At 35.4% G+C, this 22,172-nt stretch overlaps 1 protein-coding gene across 5 annotated transcripts in view; it reads right to left on the reverse strand.

Moving 5' to 3' along the window:
- Positions 1-22,172, reverse strand: part of LOC115243698 (zinc finger protein 608-like) — a 169,542-nt gene that overhangs the window by 86,848 nt on the left and 60,522 nt on the right. For all 5 annotated transcript variants that reach the window (XM_029820875.1, XM_029820871.1, XM_029820876.1 and 2 more), the window contains one exon: positions 17,669-17,735. The gene's annotated coding sequence lies outside the window, so the exon portion shown is untranslated. The remainder of the gene's footprint in view (positions 1-17,668; positions 17,736-22,172) is intronic.

Here is a 22,172-nt window from a genome sequence, read left to right on the forward strand (position 1 = left end):
AAAGACGAGGAACCGTGAGAGTCATCGAATAAACGCTTTTCCATATAACAACACCATACATGGCATAATAACGAGTATCGTACATTTCTATTGGCGTTCGGATATTTCTGTCGGAATATAATTGCCAATGTATTCTGTGGCTTCGTAACGAGTTAATGGCAACTTTGTGGAAATTGCAAGTTAATCCTCGAAACCTGCTTGCATGTTTTCTCTCTCTCTCTCTTTCTCTCACATAACGCTCGCGCGTATAGTTTATCAGGACTGATAACCGATACACGGACAACTTAAAAATTTTGAATGTCACGTCGATTTCTGTAAAACAAAACTAGAGATTTACGTCGATTTATTTTTATGGTTCTTTTGTTGCAACCAATTTAAATATAATTAAAATTTTTCTTTAGATAAATTAATATTCCGAATATGACTAACGCAGTACGAAATATCACAACTGGAACCCATATAAGATTACAACAAGAAAAATTGTAAATTATTAATATATAAAAAATTATAAATTATTAAGTTCAAATTACATTCCTATTATGATCGACGCATGTTCGTAATAAGTCTATTGCAATGGCCGACAGATTTCAAAAATTTCTTTTAACCAAGCTGCGGAACGAAATTTCCGTCGCGAGTGGAAAAGCGCGACAGCTTATTGCACATCGCCGACTTCATTTTTCCTTCCTCCTCTCTATTTTCCGCTTTTTCGTGGTCACGCGGGGACGCAATAGACGTGACACCGATGCATAAACCACCGCCGAGGCTTTCATGCTTTCATGAAAGCGCCCCGAAACAAGGAGCCGCCGCGCAGCATACGCCGACATAGAGAATCGCTCTCTCGCTCGATGTACCGCAATTTCGACTCTTCGCAACTTCGCGACATATATACGCAGCGTGTATACACGTTGGACGTGCATTAATGCAGCCGTGGCTGCCGTGGAATTCTGCAAAGCTGCTTCTCCGCAACGCATACGTCTCTCCCAGCACGAATGCCACTCTTGTTATACTTCGCGGCTCACTTCCAATTTATTACTAGTCTGTCAAACCAGTATTCTCTTACCGTTCATAAGCGATCATTATTTCGATGAATAATCGGGACATTTTCAGCGTAATTCCTTATTTTACTCCTCTATATTGTGAATACGTGAAAAGTGTATTTTATCCCAATTTTACAATAAAAAACTGATAACAGTGTTAACAAAGATGATATTCTAAAATATAGTTTCAAGTGGACTTGACTTTTTAACAGAATTTTATTCCGGATTTCTTTACTCGAAGAATTTCTAGATGAAAAGACGATAATATTTCTAGAATGCAATTTCAGATTATATCTTCAAAGTTGCGGAAGCGAACATTACTTGTTCTAAAAATTGATTCAATGACATATAAACTTCGATAATTTATAATCGCCACTGTAAACGACACTGAATCGTATTGTTCGCCGGCGAAAAGAGTTCTAAAGTTATCGACACCCGAGAATTTTAGCGATCACGTAGAGACAAATGAATGAGCGTGATGAGCAGTAATATGATACTTTTTCACGAAAGAATTCGCCGGAAAGTGGAATCGCGTCGAGGGTAAAAGGTTTTCATCGTCACGACGATGGCGATGAGAGAGAGAGAGAGAGAGAGGGGAAAGAGAGAGCAAGTGAAAGAGAGAGTTTCCGGAACACTCGAGAAACTTCAATCGCAAACTCATTAGAGGTCCTCGAGAGAGTGCGAGCCGTGGAAGAGCTCATTGCGAGAGACGAGATGAAAGGACCGAGGTCGGGGCCGGAAAGTAGTTCGTCGAACAAACAACAGATTAGCCGGTTCCGCATTCGCGGCTATCACAATGCAAGCCGCCACTCATTCATTTACTCTCTTTCTTGACCGTGTGTACCCTCTTCTCAGAATCTTACTGTCCGAGAGCTCGACACAAATGTTGTGTCGCCTTGAGAAGAAAAGAAGACAAAGAAAAAAGCGAGAGGGATTTGCGGTCGCCCGGCAACGCACGGATAATCCTTGCTAATCAGACAAGAAGTTTTTGAAGTAACATACAAGAGTTCGGGAATATAATCTTGTACCGGCGTTTCCGCCTCCCTGCATTGTTAGGACATCGTGTGAGATCGTTAAAAGTTTCTGGCTTGTCTGTAATTATACAGGCATTGCAAACCACGGAGTGATGGCCGACAAAATTGAATGATTAGTCACTGCTGTTATCGGTCGATCGCAAGGGAAAGCGAAAATAGCTCAACTATGTGTATAATATATTGGATTTCGCGGCAAACCATTCCTCTGCCCCCCTTTATTATTCATTATATCGTTAGATTTAATATTAGATATAAATGGATGATATATAGTAGCATAGAGATTTTATGATGAAAAAAAAATGGTTTGCGATAGAGAAATTAGTTTATATAACGTAGGGAGAAAGAGAGAAAGAAAAAGAGAACGCAAAAAATATAGTTACACCTTCTTTTTCAGCTTCGCATTTCAGACGATAAGCATGAGAAAGAAAGTTCATAATGAAATTTACTTGCTTAACAAAGCATATCTCCGGTTAGCCGAAGAATGCCTATTCGTTGGAACACGCTGCAACGACTCCAGCATTTTAACATCGTATGTAACAAAATTATTTTCCTTCCTAGAAAATCCCTAAAATATATTTCTTAATCCTCAATAACTACATAGCCGTAGAAAAGTTCCTAAAAAATGAAAAATGAAAAAGGAAGTATAAAAAACGAAGAAGGACGGGAAGAAGCCATATTTCCGAGGAAAAATGGCCATTATTTCGCTGGGCATTAGCAGTAAACTCGTTTCCCTAAACTCGTGGGACGAGAAAAAAATTTTCATTGATTTATCGAAAGGTCAACTAAATCGATACCTTGATATAGAAAATCGACTCTAGCCAAGTGCTACATCAGAGATTATAAATTTGACTGGTCAGTCTTCCCGTAAAGTATAAGAAAACTAAAATTGTGTAGTCGATTTCTCAAAACGATATCTTATAATATAGTTTTGCAATAGTAATATTATTGTGTATAAGATGATTGAGGATTCTATGATTTACTATACTTTGTAAATAATTTGATTAGTTGACTAAATTATAATGCAAATTTAATTTAATTCCTAAAAAAAGGCTATTGTTGCATTAAATCTGTTAATAAAATACGAATTTTTCCAACGTAATTTTATCACATATATTTCCTTGTATGACGCCATCGATTGCGTTTTTTTTTTTTTTCCCCCAGATACGGATGTAGGAGAGTAATTGAGAATCACTGTACCAAACGGACTACTCTGTGCTCGATATGTTAACAACGTAGGAACATCAGATACAGATCCGATTGCACTGTACAGCTGACGATAGGAATCTGATGCAGGGCCAAACGCGTCCGCTGCCAATACGCGTCACGGCTGAAGTGAAAATATTATTGGAAATCGCTTATACGCACGTTTTCAACGCGTTACGAATGGTTGCGCACGCTTGCGTAATACACGAACATTTTTCCCCGCGGGGCGTATAATGACATTCTTTGATTTCTCCGCGATTCAGTGGTAGCTCCCAAGAGAGTTTGTTGAATGGGCCATTATATTCCCCAACTAAAAACAACTCGATATGACTTATGTAACACATGATCATCATTTTACAAAATAGAATAGATAAAAAATAGTATATAATAGCATCTCCTATCTCTCAATTAAATGATATAATCCTCTCTTAAATTTTTATTGGCATTTTATTGAATTTAAAAAAGTTAAACAATCTCTTGTAATTTTAAGAGAATATTATTATTTTACTTATATAACTTACATCTTATACGATGTAATAAAATAACGCATTAATCATATTTTTTATTTATGTAACTTAATTACAGACGTTAAGTTTTTGTGTAGTTTATTACGAGCCACAAATAAAAACGCAGGCGCACATTGTAGTTAAGAAGTTATTATTCCTGAGGCAAATACGTGCGCTTGCATAATGCGTAATCATTCTTTTATGATGCGTACAAGTGTTTCCTTTCGTCAATTTAGTTACAGCTTTTTATGTTTAGAGAATCATTCACTATATTATAAAACTATGCGAGCGGACAATCCATGTAATTGGGAAATTATTATTTGTAACATACACACACATACACACGTGTATGCGTATGTGATAATCATAATCATTTTTCTGTACTGCAAAACTATATTATTAATATACATTGCTTTTTCCGATTTAATTATAGCTCTTACATTTTTGAAATTTCATAAATGGAGATTAAAAGTTGAATAAAGCTGATAAGGATAAAGCATTATTTATAGCATTTATGCTTGCCAAAGACACATTAATGGAAGAAAAAAATGTATGCATAAAAATCTACTAGTATTTTAGCGGTTTAAATAAAAGAATAAAAATTTTCTGTAGGAAAAAAGAGAGAGAAAGATTCAGATATAAATTTAAATATACAATTCATGTGAGTATATATATTTTTTACACACACAACAGTATACCATACCGTCATTCAGTTCGCGCAGAAATGTTAATGTTGATCGAAAACGTCGTAACACAAATTTTCCAATTTATGTCACAGTCATTATATAGTGCTGAATATACGATTGGGGGGGCAGGGGGAGGGGAGAGCTCCACGTGTTCACGCACGGAAGATTTTGTCTTCAAACACATGTCTCGGCAAGTCAGAGACTGTGCCAAGCCGTCCCGTTCTCGTTTGACAGCAGCTGTTTGAGCATCTTACGAGCGTTCTAAAATATGTGCTTGAGCAGTGACTGTCGTTAACCGTGGGAACGTTCGCGCTCGTGCAAAATCAAATTGCGACACTTTCGATCGTTGAATCTCGACAACTAATCGACCCTAAGTTTGGCACTACATTATTGCACATGAAAGCCCAGCTTTGTTTCATTTCACGAAAACATTTGATTTTGCAAAACACTTCTGCGAAGTAAATAACTGCTTGCAATCAATTATTGCACGTCACATCCGAAGTATCTCATATTTTGCAACAAAAAAAGAATTAAGTATAACTGATTATTTTACAACAAAAAAATTTACGAAATTTATATTTTCCAAATTCGAGTTTAGAAATATGAGAACTTCATAACATCTCCCTTGCGATAAATTTGGCAAACGATCGTATCTCTAGATCTGTCGCGTGCACGAAATTATTCGCTTCCTAAAGACATGTATTACAATCTCGTTTAAATTTATCTCTTTGGTTTCGGAGCCAACCGATACGAGTATAACAGTGTCGATCGCTCGCAGATTGTAACCACAGGCAACAATATTCGCGGTCAATTCTCGGCGGCGCCAATTCCACAAGTGCGTTTCCAACGAGAACTGTTTCTCATATCAGTAGTTTGCAAAAACCGATCAAAGTTTTCTGATAACGAAAACTCTCTCAAACTATGTATTTTCACAAATTTCATCCTCTTTCTATCTCTTTCTCTAATATTAATACAAAATTGTTAAAAAAGAATAACTTTAAAATTCTACATTTTTTAGAAAAAATATTAGAATTTAAAATATTTGTTATAAAGAGATATTTACTATGTATGTCTTTTTTAGATATATTTTTTGTGTTCTTATGTATATAGAGATATATTGTGTGCTCCTCGAAATAGAGTTTCTAATGGCTATAGCTATGAAGATTGGGACGTTGCACAAAGTGCAGCAGTAAGTAAGGGTCAAAACCTGCCGTCTCTCGATCAACGAGATTCCGATCAGATTACTCGAATGCAGGGAACGGTTCTCTCGATGCGAGTCACGATCGATAGAATCGAACGAAGCTCAATCGTGGCGACTAGATGGAGCCAAGCGAGCGCATACAGATAAACGGGCATTATCCTCGATCGCTCGTTCGTCGTACAACGGACGAAAACGTGCGGCTCTTTCGCCCTATTTAGCCTTTAAATTCCCGAGCGATTTTCGTTACCGTTACTCTGTACAGGTAGCCGCTTGTTAAACGCGATTCCGCCGTTACGCGAAAAGTCAGGCGCTCGTTACTCTGATTTCGTTCCAATTTATGGAAAGATTCTCGCATTTGTATACATGAATATTTAAACTGATAATTCTGGAAAAATTTTGAAAAAATTATAATTAAATCTCACATGTTGTGCATAATTTGTCTCGTCACGCATATAATTTCAGAAATATCAAAAAAATATTATCATGTATACTAAAATTCTCAGCTGTAGAATACACACATATCTATGATTCATTGACTATAAAAACGGAATTTTGCGCGAGTCTCTGTTTGTGTGCAAGAGAAAATAGGCGCGACTCGCGTATTCCCGACGATGCATAAATATTTATACGTAACGCAGAAACGGCTGCGCTCTGAGCGAGAAAATTGCCAATGAAATGTTTTGGATCGTGATATGAAATTCCGGCGAGATTTTGCGGCCGGCCTCGCGCCCACCACGCGTGATTCGCATCATTCGGAGAACTGCGGGCTGTTTGTTTTTTTTTTCTTTTTTTTTCTCTTTACGACTGTACGGCCAAAGGTGCGGCAACATAACTTGGACGATACGAAAGCGCGGAACAACGATAATGACAAAACTGTGCCTCCCGTCTGCTTGCATCTCCATGCAATTGCGCTCGTTTAACCGTCACCAAACTTGGCAGCCTGTCCGCAATCATATGTATATTTGTGTTTGCGTATACAGGTGTCGCGCAGACAGATACATGCTTTCGCCTAACACGACAAATTTATGTCGTCATGAATGTATTAGAGACGAAAAAGAGAGATTTAGTCTCTATTAAAAATATTTTTTACAAATTCTTTATTAAAGATATCATTTTATTACATATATAATATATTATTACAATGTTATTCCATTATTTTCATAATTTACTCGTTGCAAAAATATTTTTCGTTATCTCTACAATATAGGTATATTTTTATAAAATTTCAATAATATATATAATATTTCATAGACATTTATACAGCATTCGCGATATTTATATCAAAATTTATTTTACGATGTTATTTTTAATTTTTATTATTAAAACTTTCTACTATCGATATTTAATAAAAGTAATAAAAAACCGAAAATATTTTTGTAAAAATGCATAAAAATATCTGTAAAATTTTTATCCCATCAAACTTAAAATGATTACTTTTAAATTTATTAATTAAAAATATCGATAACATCGATATTTTTAGTAGATATCGAAAACATTGGTGTTAGCTATTTTCTAATTACGAAATAGAAAAAGCTATCATTGTATAAGCAAGCTTTCAATAAATCGAAGTTACGTAAGTGAGATGAAATCTATGCTTAAATGAGCTCAAGGAGCGACGATCAATGATTTCATGGGTCGAGGATTCCAAAAATAGAAAGACGCTGTTACGCACGACCTCTGATAGATCATAGCAGCGTAACAGTGACAAAAAAAAAACTGATTCAATATCTGCGCTTCTACTTACGTATTCACTAATGATAACCTTATTTATCACGAGCGATAATTTTCTCTTATATTGTATTTTATTCGAAACATTTGTATTTAATCTCACTTTAGATTTCATTCGAAACATTTATATATTGATGCTTTAATTTTTCCTGGAACGTACTATGTGTACAAAGCAAACAAGAATTATGATAAGCTGGAAATGAGATACGCACAAATATGTTTATATAAATCTTACAAATTTAAAAATAGATCTTACACAGGAAATTATGAGTCTAGGCAATAAACAGTGGTGACATACATTGCCAAGGTTTAAGATTAATATAGATACACATTTTTTTTATTCGCCTAAATCCAGTTACAGACTTGCTCTAATCGACTCGTAAGTATGACCGTAACATTACACGCTATAAAATCAACCATAGTTTTGCCGAGTTGAATAAAATTGATGTTTTTGTTATATGAAATGAGAGTAGATACGTGACACTATAATTATGTTGTTTTATCGTTCGCTCGCGTGAAAGGACACTTTTTGCGGAAATTACGCGACAGAGCAAGTTTTTCTCGGACTTGAAACTAAACCGTATAAATTGCTATAATCCGATAATTATATCAGCCTTCTTAAATTATAATGTTAGAAACAATAAATAAACAAGAAAATTTTTCAAAGGTTTTGCCGACAAAATTATCATGAAAAGTAGATTTGTCGAATAAATAGAAAAAACTGTCATGTGCATTATAAAAGTTTTCACAGTGTAGTATCTTTTCACTGTTTCGGCAGATTTTGTACTTTTCTATGTAGTTCCTGGCATATTTTCTAAATCGCATCATTTCAGCTAATAAGTATGATGCCGTTGAACTGTTGATAAACATGTGCCAACAATAGTATAATTATAGTAATTGCACGATATTTTCGTACTATGCTCTTTTGTAACGATTAGTTACGGCAAATAAATAAAATTGAAGAGCATAAATATTTTTTATTGAAAAAAAATTGCCTCGTGAATCACATCCATTTGATACAGTGTAATTTACATGTTTTTCACCAGCAATCACACACATATTAAGAAACGTTTAGAAAAATTGTTACAGCTCGTATGATTACCGTGCTAGCTGACAAAAAAGCAACTTATATTTCAACAGCATTTCAAAACACATGATGTTCTTTTAATAGTTATTAACACTAGCACGGTAAAAATGCGTCGTGTGGTAAACTATATGTTTTAGTCGATGCTACTGCAATTTTTCTGTCGTGTGTGTAAAAAAAGCTATAATATATTTGGCCAAGTTTTTTTTCTAACAAAATACAATAATATCGTGCCAAAATTCTCCGGTGGCGAATAGTTGGCAACACCGGCGTGCAGTGATCGTAAAAACGAAACGCAAAACGGCGAACAAGCGCGGTATGAAAATCACGGCAAAACCAGCTCTCTGCCCTCGCTCGAGCCTCTTCTTCCCCGCCCGAACGAACGACCTAATCGAATGAGTCAGTGTGAATTCCGGCCGACTAACTTCTTGGCACTGCGCGCAAGGTGCAGCGAAAAAGCGGATCGAAGCTCGACAGACGACCGAGCCAGGAATTCCAGCGGCGGTTGATCGCGAAAAATGCGAAGGCAAGCTTTTCGAGAAGCGCCCCGTGTGTCCCCTCTGAACTCTCCTTCCCCTCTGCCAGCCCCCCGCGAAACGAATCTTAAGCATCGCTCACACTGCGAACGGACCGAAATAAAAAAACATTCGAATCGAAGCGAAATATGTTTCCTTAGTTATTTGCATTCAAAACTTATTACATTATGCAGAGCTCATGAATATCGTTATTTACCGAAAAGTGATATTTTCAAGAAAATAGCGTCTCTATTATCACTGAATCGAATTTCTTTACACGACAGAAACATTTAAAACACGTAAAATTATTTTTGAAATAAATTGTAAAACCACACACGTAATTATCACGCGTATAGGATATATTTCTTTAATTAAAATAATAAAAAGGCAGAGATAATAAACAAACAAATCAGAAAGAGCACAAGAGCTCTCCTTGTGTCCTTTCTAATTCGTTCGTTTATTTAATTAATTTTATAAATTAGTTTGTCAAAATATATAATATAAAACTCGTTTTTGTTAAGGTAATTGGAGTTAAAATAAATCTTATATTTACTCGCTAGAAGTTTGCTGAGAAAATTTAGTAAAGCACAGTTACCAAAAAAATAAATACCTTTCTTTACAAAACACGAGGCTTTCACGAATCGAACACATCGGTTTTTTCGGAGAAGATAAATGTATGAACGTGCACGACCGAGGCGAACTGATAGAAAGATGGATAGGACTTAAGTGAAGAGTAGCCTCGCTGCCGGATAATAGCCAGAGGTTCTCACTCTGCCTGGGGCTCGTCATAATTCACAGCGTGCCGTTCTCCCTCTCTTTGTATATAAGAATATCTATACACACGCGTATAGGTATACACACACTCACGCATGAGTGCACGTGCGCACACCTACATGTGTATATTTCATCGGTAACTCGCTATCTCGTTCCCTAACTCATTATCTCACGTTAGATCGCCTCAGCGTTCTATCTCTCGGTCTCTTTTCTCTCTTTCTCCATCAGAAAACTCATTCTTACTCGACACAGAATGAACCACGAAAGGTTCTCATTCTATCAAAGAACAAAGATTCTCACGAGTGCTCGTGCACGATAAATTTCCTCCGATCAAACATCTTTTGTCGTAAGTTGAATGTACAAAAAAAAAACAAAAAACTAAATACAAATCTATATTCGATCTAATGTTTAATTTCGTTTGCTTTGGCCTAACTTTTGTATGATTAATTAAAGAGTTTGATATAATACATATATGTATATGTGTATAGTTTGCTCTAAAGAATATATATAACTTTCTATTTTTAAGTATTACAGAAACCAGATGTTAAATTTTTACCCAGAAAATATAACTGTATCTTATCTTACCTTTCACGATAATTTCACTGATAGTAAAGGATACAGTTACAGTATACAGTCGTTAACTACAAATAATATCATCCAATTGACGAACATGCACATACAATCGTGAACAATCATCGGAATTATCGAGAACTACACGAATTATAAAGTCGTAATCCGATTTTACGCTTGTTATGACGCGTTAATTAGGAAAGTCGAAAGCAGCACGCACTCGCCAATTGAGAACCTCCGAAGCTCCCCCCTCCTCCCCTATACCCTTCCCCCTCGTTGGTGGCGACTACGGACCGATATAATTAGCGTGTTTAACTCTGATTTATAATGACGCTGGAAACGCCTACTGTCCATGAGCTGTATCAAGCATAGAATTCACTGTGCGTATACAAGGTGTCTCAAATATCGTGCCTTCCGTTGTGATTATATAGGAAAAATCCTAAAAATCTCGTCGGCAAACATATAAAGTCTCGAACAAAATATTCGAATCACCATATATATAAAACATATTTTATTATAGAAATAAAAAAAAATTGTAAAAGATAATGGCTTTCGATTATATGTTCGATAAAGAAAAATCAATTCGAAAATTTTCGAAGGATATACGATAAAAAAAGAATGGCAAGAGCAAGATATCCCATATTACACAAACAACGTGTTATTTGACTAATTCATAATTATCGCTTCCAATTACGGGGTAAGCGAATATGTACATAAATACAAGTCCCCGCGCCTGCACACCTGTTTATTCACGCTTGTCGGTATCACTTTTCTTGAAAGTCTCGCGCAAATAGTTACCCAACTAATCGCTGCTCGGGGACTCACCCGTTACAGCGTCGCATAACACTGTGTCGAGCAGATGGACGCAATTACGTCGCCCGTGAACACGGCCAGTTGGCTAATTTTAGTTCAAAATAATCATTGTGTTGATTCATACTCACTTATATCAATTTATAACAAATATCAAACTTTCGAGAGAAACGCTTTTTGTATACTTCATATTTTATAATACTTTGTATATTAATTTGTACATGTGTATTTAATATAAGTAATTCATTAGCAAAAAATCTATTTTGTATTTTGAAAAATTATGTAAACTATCAAAATGATGCGTTTCGCCTATATTTAATTTAATTTATTCATATTTAAAATCGTATTTCAATTAAGAAAACGTTAATGTATTCATCATTTGTAGGCAATGTAAGTTAATCATATTTCAAGCGGTATTCCCACGATTGGACTCATTTAACGCGTCGTGCCTTCCGACTTTCCACAACTTGGCGATCATTATGAAGCGAAAGTCGCCGTTGAAGTTTCAGCGAAGTACAGTTATATCATTCAAAGTAGTAATCTTATGTTTGAAAAGATTGAAATATATAATCTCTCCGTGACGCGCATTTAAAAATTGAATGAGCACAATATTCGTATACGAGTCGCTCGACATCGACATCTTCTTTATGTTAGTGACAGAAAGAGAGAAACGCTATGTACTATTCATTGCGTTTAGAGATATATAGCGTCTTAGATCCGCCTCCATGCTCCACATAATATATACCACACAATCAATATCCGATATTAATTAAACTTGAAATTACTATCCCGTTTAAATTTCTATAAAAAAAAGGAAATATATATCTGCCTCTCTCTCTCTCTCTTTCGCACTTTCAAACGTTTATACTTTAAAGGATATTAAATCTTCGACACACTTTCCTCAAAAAAATTCGTCTGCAAGTTGGTCAAAGGATTCCATTAAGTGAAATATTGACACGTAAACTTAGCCTACACTGTATAGCTTATAGCGCGTTTTCAAAATTTCTTTGAACGAAAGAGACGGAAGCAACTGAAATAAAATGAAGTGACAAAATGAACGATGAATCATCCTAATCGCTTGAAATAATTTTTATGATAACCGGTTGATTAGCATCTATTTTTGTTTCTTTATTTTACCTTCCGTAAATCCATATGAAAGATCGACAACCGCGGAAGTTGCGTCAATGGTCGTATCTTTCTCTTGTCTTTCTCTCTATCGATCTCTCTCTTTCTCTCTATGTTCCTTTCTCTCTCCGTCTCTCTCGTTCTCATACAACTGTGCGCTTCAAGCGCTTGACTTCTTAATACGACAGCTGAAAGTCTACCGACTCGTCGGCGATTTACGAGTCGCTCGTAATTTATCGTTTCCCCTACTCCTGCGCGTAGCCGAGAAAATGCCTAGTCATTTACCTAATTGTGATTGTAACGCGGAAATAACTAGGCAACTGACAAAGTCGTCGACAATATCTCTCTCTCTCTCTCTCTTTATTGATCATTATTTCACCCGTTACAAATTGCCAAGAGACACCATGCAATTAACACAAGCGAATAAACAAATTGCGCACGAGCCGCGCGATTACTATGGCGATCGCGGGTCGTTTTACAAGCCTAATCATCGTTATTAGCTTTTTATCTTCCTTATACTAGGATTAACGGAATTATGACGATGATCGTTTAACGACGCCACGTTCCGGTTCATTAAAGACGCGCGCTCTCATAGCCTTTATACATTTTTTTCATACGCTTAAGCGCGTACAAAGTTCTATATATTTGACTCTAAGCATTATTATCCGATACTGACAATGAGAAAAGAAGACATGAAATATGATCCTCTAATCATATGAATAAATTAAATGCGGGTCATATAGCTGCACTTAATGCTAAAAAAAAGGAAGGACGTATTCCATTATCCGCAACGGAATTACTTGCGAAAGTACGCTAATAGTCTGTGTTCGTGGTAATTCCACTTGGGACATATAACCGGCTACCGGCTGCCAACTGGTAAAGGCAGATATATGAAAGGAGATTGAAAAGTGATTGATGGAACGACCTGATCGAGCTACTATAATTGTTCGATACGAGTACCATAATGGATAAGCCGCGAGCGTATAGCGTACTCTACGTGGTAGAGATATTAACGAAGAATTTAAATGTTCTCGTAAAAGCAGTTCTTCTTTACTTACAAGTTCGTGTAAGGCAGAAAAAAAGAGAAATAGAGAGAGAGAGAGAGAGAGAGAGAGAGAGAGAAACCTCGACTATTAAGAGATAGAGTAGAGAGCTTATTGTAGTTTAATTGTCCATAACTACCTCACGAAGGATGTGCACGAGAAACGCAATTATAGTATAAAATAATTGATTTCAATGAACCAAACTTGAAGGCTTCATAATATCTACATGAAGATAAATATCTCTGTGTAAATACAATCAGTCTATGTTTAAAAGATATCTAAATTCCCAGATAATAAAATAAGGTATCAAGAGAAAATAATCTAAAGTAGAAAATAAATTATCTAAAATAAATAAAAAGATTAAGAAACATTTCTTTTTGATATTTCTCGCCTTTTTTTTTTTTTTTTTTTTTTTTTTTTTATTATTATTATTATTATTATTACGTCTAGTTTATAGATAATAGTTTCGATCAATATATAAAATAATTCCTTCAATTATTCCTAAGGAGACTTTTCTTTCCTTTATGGGCGAACTAGTTTGCGAGATTCCGCGATAGTATCAATGTTGTTCTGTACGAGTTTCTTGAGTATATAAACGACGAGCGACGGTAGCACACGAGGAACTTTTCACACCGCGCCGCTGATGCTATCGACACCGATATCGCGCGAGCGACGCGATAAACTTGCATGATGTATAAACGCGTCGGCAGAGTCATACACGATTCGTTGAACGGACCATTGCGGGCTTCGTCGGAGAGAAGCTAAGCTGATAACCGTACATGATCGATTTCTCGAAACACTTTATGCGACGGCCGAGAAATCCGATAAGCTTCCCAAGTTCTCTCCTCCACCCTTTATTCATTCGCATTTGCCGCATACGAATAAAACTGATTCAAATTTTTTTTTCGGTAATATTAACCTTTATCCACGCATATCACGCTCAACTGACATAAACAAGTCTCGCGTAATTTAAATATGTCGTGTTTAATCGAGCATGAGCGTGCAGGTGGAACATAATATCCGTTGATGCAAAAATATAGTACATAAATATTAACTATAAGACACGAGGTAGTCAATTTTAATATTAGAATGTTTATAGACCAACGTTGTAATGCTAAAGAATTAATAAAAAATAAACTTCGAATCAAAATTTGATTTTAAAATAAAAGAAGAGCAGGGTATCTTAATTTGCTTATAAAACATTATTGTGCAGAAATAATGTGCATAATTTATATGGTAACTTTATAAAAGTGAAATGATAATTCAAATTTTTCGCTAAATATAGTCACAATTTTGCTATTAAATTTCTCTCTTTCTTTTAATAATAAAATTCTATATAAATATTTGGTTTTCATTGCAATATAATTCAAAGCATACTATTCATAAATATAAGCCTAAAAATGCATAAGTTAAAATATTATTGCACTCTCGATTCTCGTGCACTCAAGTCTCTTTTATGACGCTCGATTACACGACACGTAATATGCTCATGTCAAGAGATAAAGAGAAAGATAATAGCAGCCGAGAACTGAGATACCATCTCGCATTTTCGACGCATTTTCAAAGCATAATCGATCATCGTCTGTTAAATCCAGCCGATAGATCGCCGTGTGCAAAATGTGCATTATCACATGGCTACGCGTTATCATTCATAACTACATATATACAAGCGCGCAAACGTCGGCCTATATATGGCGAATCAAAACGGATCGTGTTAGATTGTAGGAGAGCTTGATGAGAATTAATGACCGGCGTTATCTCTCTGATTAGCCCGATATGCTTAAGTTATATTTGCGCGGCTCTTCTACAAAGTGACGAGTACGCGTAAACCGGTTTTAAGTAGAAAAATGGAGAGATATTATTCATATATATCAATTAATTGAAAAAAATTTCTCTAAACACGACGCCAACATTAAAATGTAATTTGCATAAATTAAAGAGTCGATAAATTAGAAAGATAGATTGTTAAACATTGCGAAGAAGATGTTAAATTGAATGTTTATTTCTTCAGATGCAAGTTGAAAACAAAACCGAGATCAGAAAGTGATACATGTTGCACAAGCGTTATCTGAATTGATTATGTCCGCGCAGAGAGTGCACGCGCAAAAAGATAGTTTACATAGTTCATCCGTAGATGTAAAGCTGTTACACGTGGATAACCGACACCGATGCATACCGTTGCGTACATGCGCGCTCACAAACATGTCGCGTTTTCATTTCAGCGAGGCTGCGGGTTTTTGCTCGCTTCGCCGTGATTGACAGCAGCGATCGCGATCGCACTGTACATTCACTGCACCGCAATTACACGTGTAATATGCGCGTCAGAAAATAAATTATGCGCATATCTCGTCTTTAATGGATTTATTGTAATAGCCACGTGCGGCGCGTATCTCGCTAATAAAATAAAGTAAGCTTTGATTCATCTTCATCGAGTTACTAAAATTGAATAAAACTGCGAAAAAAAATATCATCTAATGTAATTTCCTTCGATTTTAAACTCGATCAATCAAAACATTTGCGAGATTACCATCTAAACCATTATTAATGCGGGATGTTGTTGCTCGCGCGCTGAACATTGATCGTTTTCCTGTTGCGAAACTCGCGAGAAGCATCGATCATCGATTTCCTACAAGCCCGCTTTCCTAAGAGCCGCTTAAACCGCGATAATACAATAACAAAGATTGATGCGGCGAGATTACGCGACCGTGCCGCTTCAGATAATTTAATCAAACAGTTCGCCCTCTCCATTTGCGCGGATTAAATCGATTCAACGAAAAATTTATCGCCGCCGAAACGGCCCGTGGTACAACCCCGACAAGTCTCTCCTCTCCCTCTTTCCCACCCACTCTTCCCTCGTTCAATCCCAATTCCGGTAGTTTGACACTAATTGGGGCGCAGGTACGACCCACCACCGTTCGACTATATCCATTACCGTGGGCATAGATATATGTGGACATTTGCCGCTAACTGGTAATACGCGCGGAGGATTCGACAGAATAGCTATTTCGTAAGGGCGGCGAAGTGAGGGTCGAGGCCGGTGGCCCCTATTATCTCCTTTACTCGTGGGGAAAATCCCGCCACCCCTCCTCCTCGCGTCCCGCTCTATCGACACTCTCGAACTCTCATTCGATTCTCCCTGAAATTGCCTCAGAAATTTCGTAACCCGCTTGGTGAAACTGTAACTGAACTTGATTCCCCAACTTTTTCCCCGCGACCGAATCATTTCCGATCAAACTACGTATACTAGCAATAAGTATTGTGTTTCACGAATTATTTAAAAATCAACTTTCTTCGTGACTTTATGTTTAAGACATCATCACTATACGCGAGTTTTAGATAAACAGTAAACGATCAAAGTGTGCTGAATAAATGTTTATTTCAATATTAGCCTAAAGAGCTTATATAAGCGGCAAGCTGTATGTAAATTGCCTAAATTGAATTCGCAAATGTAATTTTCTCGTGAATAATCTCTCGTATTGTCTAACGTAAACTCAAACAGAACTTTATCTGTTGTAAAAGCATTTTCAGAAATTATATCGCTTTGAGTTGCCTTGATTTATCTTGATAAGCGTAATTAAGAGTAGAAAATAACAAAGTGAAGTTAAAAATAATTTAATTTAATTTTCGTAAATAGCGCAATGTGATGGCGAAAAATTAATTTCTTTGAGTAAAGAACCTGATGCAAAAAATAAAATAGGAGAAAAAACCTTAAATTTGTTACAGGCATAGTGAAAACAGTCTAAAAATCATATAGATTACACGCAAAAAGGCAATTTACATGCAAAATGCACGCTTAATGTCAACTAATAATACGAGACAAAAACTGCAACAGAATAACTACATATTTCGATAGATAAACGAGCATGTGCGTTTATAAGGATGTTATAACCTGCTATTCGCGCGGTCGAGAATAGCCCGTTTCTGTAGTCACGTGCATACCATACAGCGTAACATTTGTGAAAGTAAATCCGTGTTCACTCGTATTTTGTCAGGAAGAAAAATTACCCCCTTATAGAGACTCGCTTCCTGCATTTATCCTTATTTGCTGCGCGATTCAATTTGTTCGCGCGATGACTTACGATTTCCGGCGATCTATCAGACATGTTTCGGATATATTCTAGAGACATTTCGAATGTAGATCGGAAATGCAAGATGATGTGAGCGATAAAAACATTTTTCACACTTTTGTAATTTCGCGCTTTTCTTGCAAACTTTTATCTTAGTTATTATCTACATAACAAAAAAAAAATATATATATAATATATTATTTATAACTATGATGAAATATTTTTCCTTTTATTTTATGTACGCGAATATTTTAATTTATTCCAAATTATCATTTTTGGACTTACCAGTTCTGCATTTTCAGTCTGCAATTGCGGCTATCAAGATAATTCCCACGGAAACGCTTGCACCAACCTATAAAAATAAGAAATCGATAAAGTATCATAAATAAACTGATATTCCTACGTGATAGTTTACTGAGTATATGTAAATTACTTCATTATGGGATAATATATTCTATATAAATTATGTGTTATATAAATAATATATAATATAAAATAAAATCAGCGTAATTTTTTAAACTAAATCTTCAAAATTTTGAATAATTAAATTCTGCTAATTGCATATCTCAATTTTTATAAATATCTTCCCACAAATAGTAAATTTACACATATAAGTTAATTTTATACAATTAATTTAAAAATGTCCAGTTGATATTCTAACAAAATTGATATATCGAGATTTATGACTTATAAAAGAGAAAAACAATTTTTTATAAGAATTAACATTAAATTAAAATAAATTATTTAAATTAAATTAATTAATTTCCTAAACTTTTTTATGATTGATTAGTAATAAAATTAATATTATGCTTACAAAAAATGTGTGACAATCGTGGTATTTAAGAAATTATCAATGCAATCGTAAGGAAAAAGTTTATAATAATATGTGCTTTAGTTATTTTCTCGCTTCCTGCTCTACCGAACATGATAGTCATATAATCGACTATCAGAGCTCAGCAATTCACGTAAATAGCTGTATTAAACATCTATAAATAATAATGTACAACGTAACAATATCTATTATAGTGAACGTAAGAAAATGGTATATTCGCGATATAATGGGTCAAGAAACTTTCTTTTCTATCCGTGTACAAAAGTCTAAGACCTGTTCCGTTAAAAAGACATTACTCGACGTATGACGTTAACGTGAGACCACGGACGATACATCGATTATCGTTTCTCTATATTCGTTCGACATTTCTGTTACGATGTTCTTAGTGTTACGAGCAGTGCGCGTTTTATCCTTATCTTTACGAGCTTTTAACTCACGTAAGAGTGCGTAAAGATATGAAACAGGTAAGTATATGCCGACTTTTCCGACAAACGTAAAAAGAAACATTTCACGCAAATGTTAACATCTTAATTTCTCCTTTTCGCGCCCGTGTATTTTCTCTCGAAAAGATGTTAAACGCGCGCATTTATATATAAGTTGCTTTAGAGAAGATATGCGATAGCATAGTTATATAAATTCGTAATTCAAATATGTATTTAGATATTTTAAACGTCAAAGAACGAAAAAAGTAACCTCTTTGGTTTCAAGTGGACGATTTAATGTGTACTTTGTTGTTAATATATATGTGAAGAATATATATTAACACAAGCAAGCATAAAATTATAGTGCCATAAGTTCTCGTGTCGTGACGTGCAAATTTCTAGAATCAGCAGATAACCAAAATAGAATATTAAACATATATTCATGTTTAATATGCATATTCTCCATTTAAACTAGCTTCTTTAAGACAGATATTCTCCATTTAAACTGACTTCTTGGCAGATCTATTTATTTTTCACAGATCTCAATCATTTTTAGAGATAAAATAATCTCTTCTTTTTTTAAATATATATATATGTCTTTTTAAAATATGTAATATGTTTACAAAAAGTAATAATATAATAGAATTATAAACTATATATTTTGCATAAATTATATTTGAGAGCACGTTTTTTATAGAAATTTGATAAGATTGCAAATTTTATTACGGGAACAGCTGCATCTGTAGCCATATATTTCATTGCGTCTGTAATGACATCACAGTCAAAGTTTTCCGGTCAAATGTTCTAGCTCGATCGCGAGCGAGACGGAAAAATAAACGTCGAAAATCAATGCAGCGTCATATAATCGCGGACGCTTTTCCTAGGAAACCGACAGCGACGCGATAAATATCCAACGCAGTAAAACCGAGCGTTAATACACGCTCGGTCGATTTGTTTAATCCGGTCGATATTTCGCACGAGGTCCTGTAAGCTGTGATCCCGATACGATTTGGCAATCCTGTCACCGGAAATAGACTCATAAAAGTATGTGTAACGTGATAAACCAACCATGACACGCGCGTGTTCGCTGCTACAGATCCTAATACCACAATATTTCAATCGATGCTTTCACACACACATTTGAATATATTGTGAATTGGTATTTTTACCTAGAGACTTTTATAAGTTATAATAACAATTTATTTTTAAAGTTGTAATATTAATATCGATTCGCGTTTTTTCTTTAAATCTATTTTTTGTTCTAGTATTTCTGTAGTTTTTTTTTTTTAAATACATTATAAAGATAAACAAGACGTATAAATTCTAGACAATTTTAGATAAAAGAAAACGCAAATCATTATGCCACCTAATAACGAGATTTTCCGTATGAGTTGTCATTAGAGGCAACGGTAATTTGTTATACAATGTGGCCGATGACGACACGCGCGTGACAACGCTTTTATTACTTTTCGTCGAAAGAACATCAGTCATTTGTCTAATGCTTTATTGTTTACCGTTATTATTACAGTTCACATCATTGCGCCCTGTATCAGATATTAAAAATGCTCCCCAGTCTAGCAAGATGAATGTAATGACGCGAACATTTCATATACATTAAAGTAATTTTCATCTGCAAAATTTTTGTATGCTCTTGCTTAACAATATTTTCTAATTTTTCTGTAATCATTGAACGCCTCGAATCATATAGGCACATTTAGCATTGCATGTGCGGCGAGTTTACGAAATGACAATGAATTCCACGTAATTTTCTGAGCAAACTTATCACGCTCGAAGTAATAACGTTGCTTTTTATCGCTCACGCCGGCAGTGGCTGCTCGTTTGCGGACACGCGGAAAAATCGTTAAAAGGTCGTTAAGCACGAATTACGGTCTGGTCCGAGCTAGCCGGCCACTGAAAATCGCATTTTGTTTCGACGCGATGGAATAGAGCCTTTTAGCTTCAGAATGTAGTAAGCCCGATTATTGGCAACGCAAGGAAATAAAAGAATATATAATTGATACATGCAGTTTATTCCTTTGCGATCTCAAGCGAGTGAAACTCGAGATGCTTTAACGAACAACAAACACTACAAAAATTCGTAACCATTATTATTAAACACAATTTCATTATTCCAATAAAGAATTATGTCAATGGAATAAAGTGAAATAATTACGCGAAAAATTAAAATGTGTCTTAAAAGCTAAAAGCTATTTATAATTTTGACGATTAAGATAATTAAGAGATCTTTTATACTACAATAATAAACTACTTATATAATAAAAAATATCGGGAATTATTGAAATAAGTGTCTGTGGCAACATGGGCGGCCAATTTTAATCGAGCGCCTCAAATGTAGAGATTTCGATGCAGTGACAAACTGTGCTGCATACTGCACACACATGTCGCGCCCACTATGCTTTATTTTCGAATCGAGACATGAACGAGGCACGCGCAACGCACGCATGCTAGCGTGACACTTGCAATCTCAACCGCTCGCGGAAATACATACCGGCTCCAAGTTAATCTGTCGAGAGAACATGGGCGATACCCACGGAAAAGTGTCGATTCGTGATTTGCAATGTTATCCTGCTAAGTCAGTTTTACGCAATGAAGTGTCGAATATTCAATGAATGAAAATATTTATGCATTTGTGCAGAATCATAATATCTCGAATTCACAACTTCTCGCATTTATGCAAAGGAAATCATCGTTTATTTTTAAAAGAGAAAATTAAATTGCGAAAGAGAGAAAAAGTGTGCGCGTGTGTAATTCTTATCTTATGTATTTTATTTTATGTATACTTTTTATCGTACATTTACGATATTTTGTATTTCATTTAATTTATATACTGTAATTTGCAATATAATATTACGAATAAATAAAATGGATGTTATAAGTATGTATTGTGAGTTTTTATCTTTTTATCTGTGTCAAAAAGTTGGTATTTAATGATTAAAATATATGCTTAAAAGAAAAAAGTTTTACCTTTTTTTAAGATATAATTGCAGAATATATTGTATAACAATAACACAAGAAATACACACTAAAAGTTTTGTATTACAGGAGGGGATATACAGTACTAAATATGCTCAAATATGCTGCCACATTTCTAATGCAATCCCTTCCCTGTCCAACTTCCATATAAATAACTCAGTCGCCGAATGCGTTTTCGGTTGGCTTTTACGTCATCATAAACCGAACGGTAAGTAGCGTCGAGAAAACCTCGTAACCACCGAAAGTCGTCGCCGCTTTCAGACTCGAGACATAAGAAAGCGCATAAGTCGCCGAAGAAGACAAGACGATTTGTACTTCACTCGGAGAAAGCTCGGAAGTAGCAAGCTGAATATTACAATACAAACCGCTCCTTTATCTTTAGAAGTCGCTTTTACAAGTGCGTCAACGCAAGTACTGATATTACGAGCGCTTTCACGACGACGAGGTAGAAAAAAAACGAATAGTCGGCGCTGCCTCAAAAGAAATTCTGTCAGCGTCGACGTCTTGTTTACGCCTGCTTGAATTGTCGAATTTATTTTAT

Source organism: Formica exsecta, unplaced genomic scaffold (assembly GCF_003651465.1).
Source record: "Formica exsecta isolate Colony F162 unplaced genomic scaffold, ASM365146v1 scaffold72, whole genome shotgun sequence".
NCBI classification, from domain to species: domain Eukaryota; kingdom Metazoa; phylum Arthropoda; class Insecta; order Hymenoptera; family Formicidae; genus Formica; species Formica exsecta.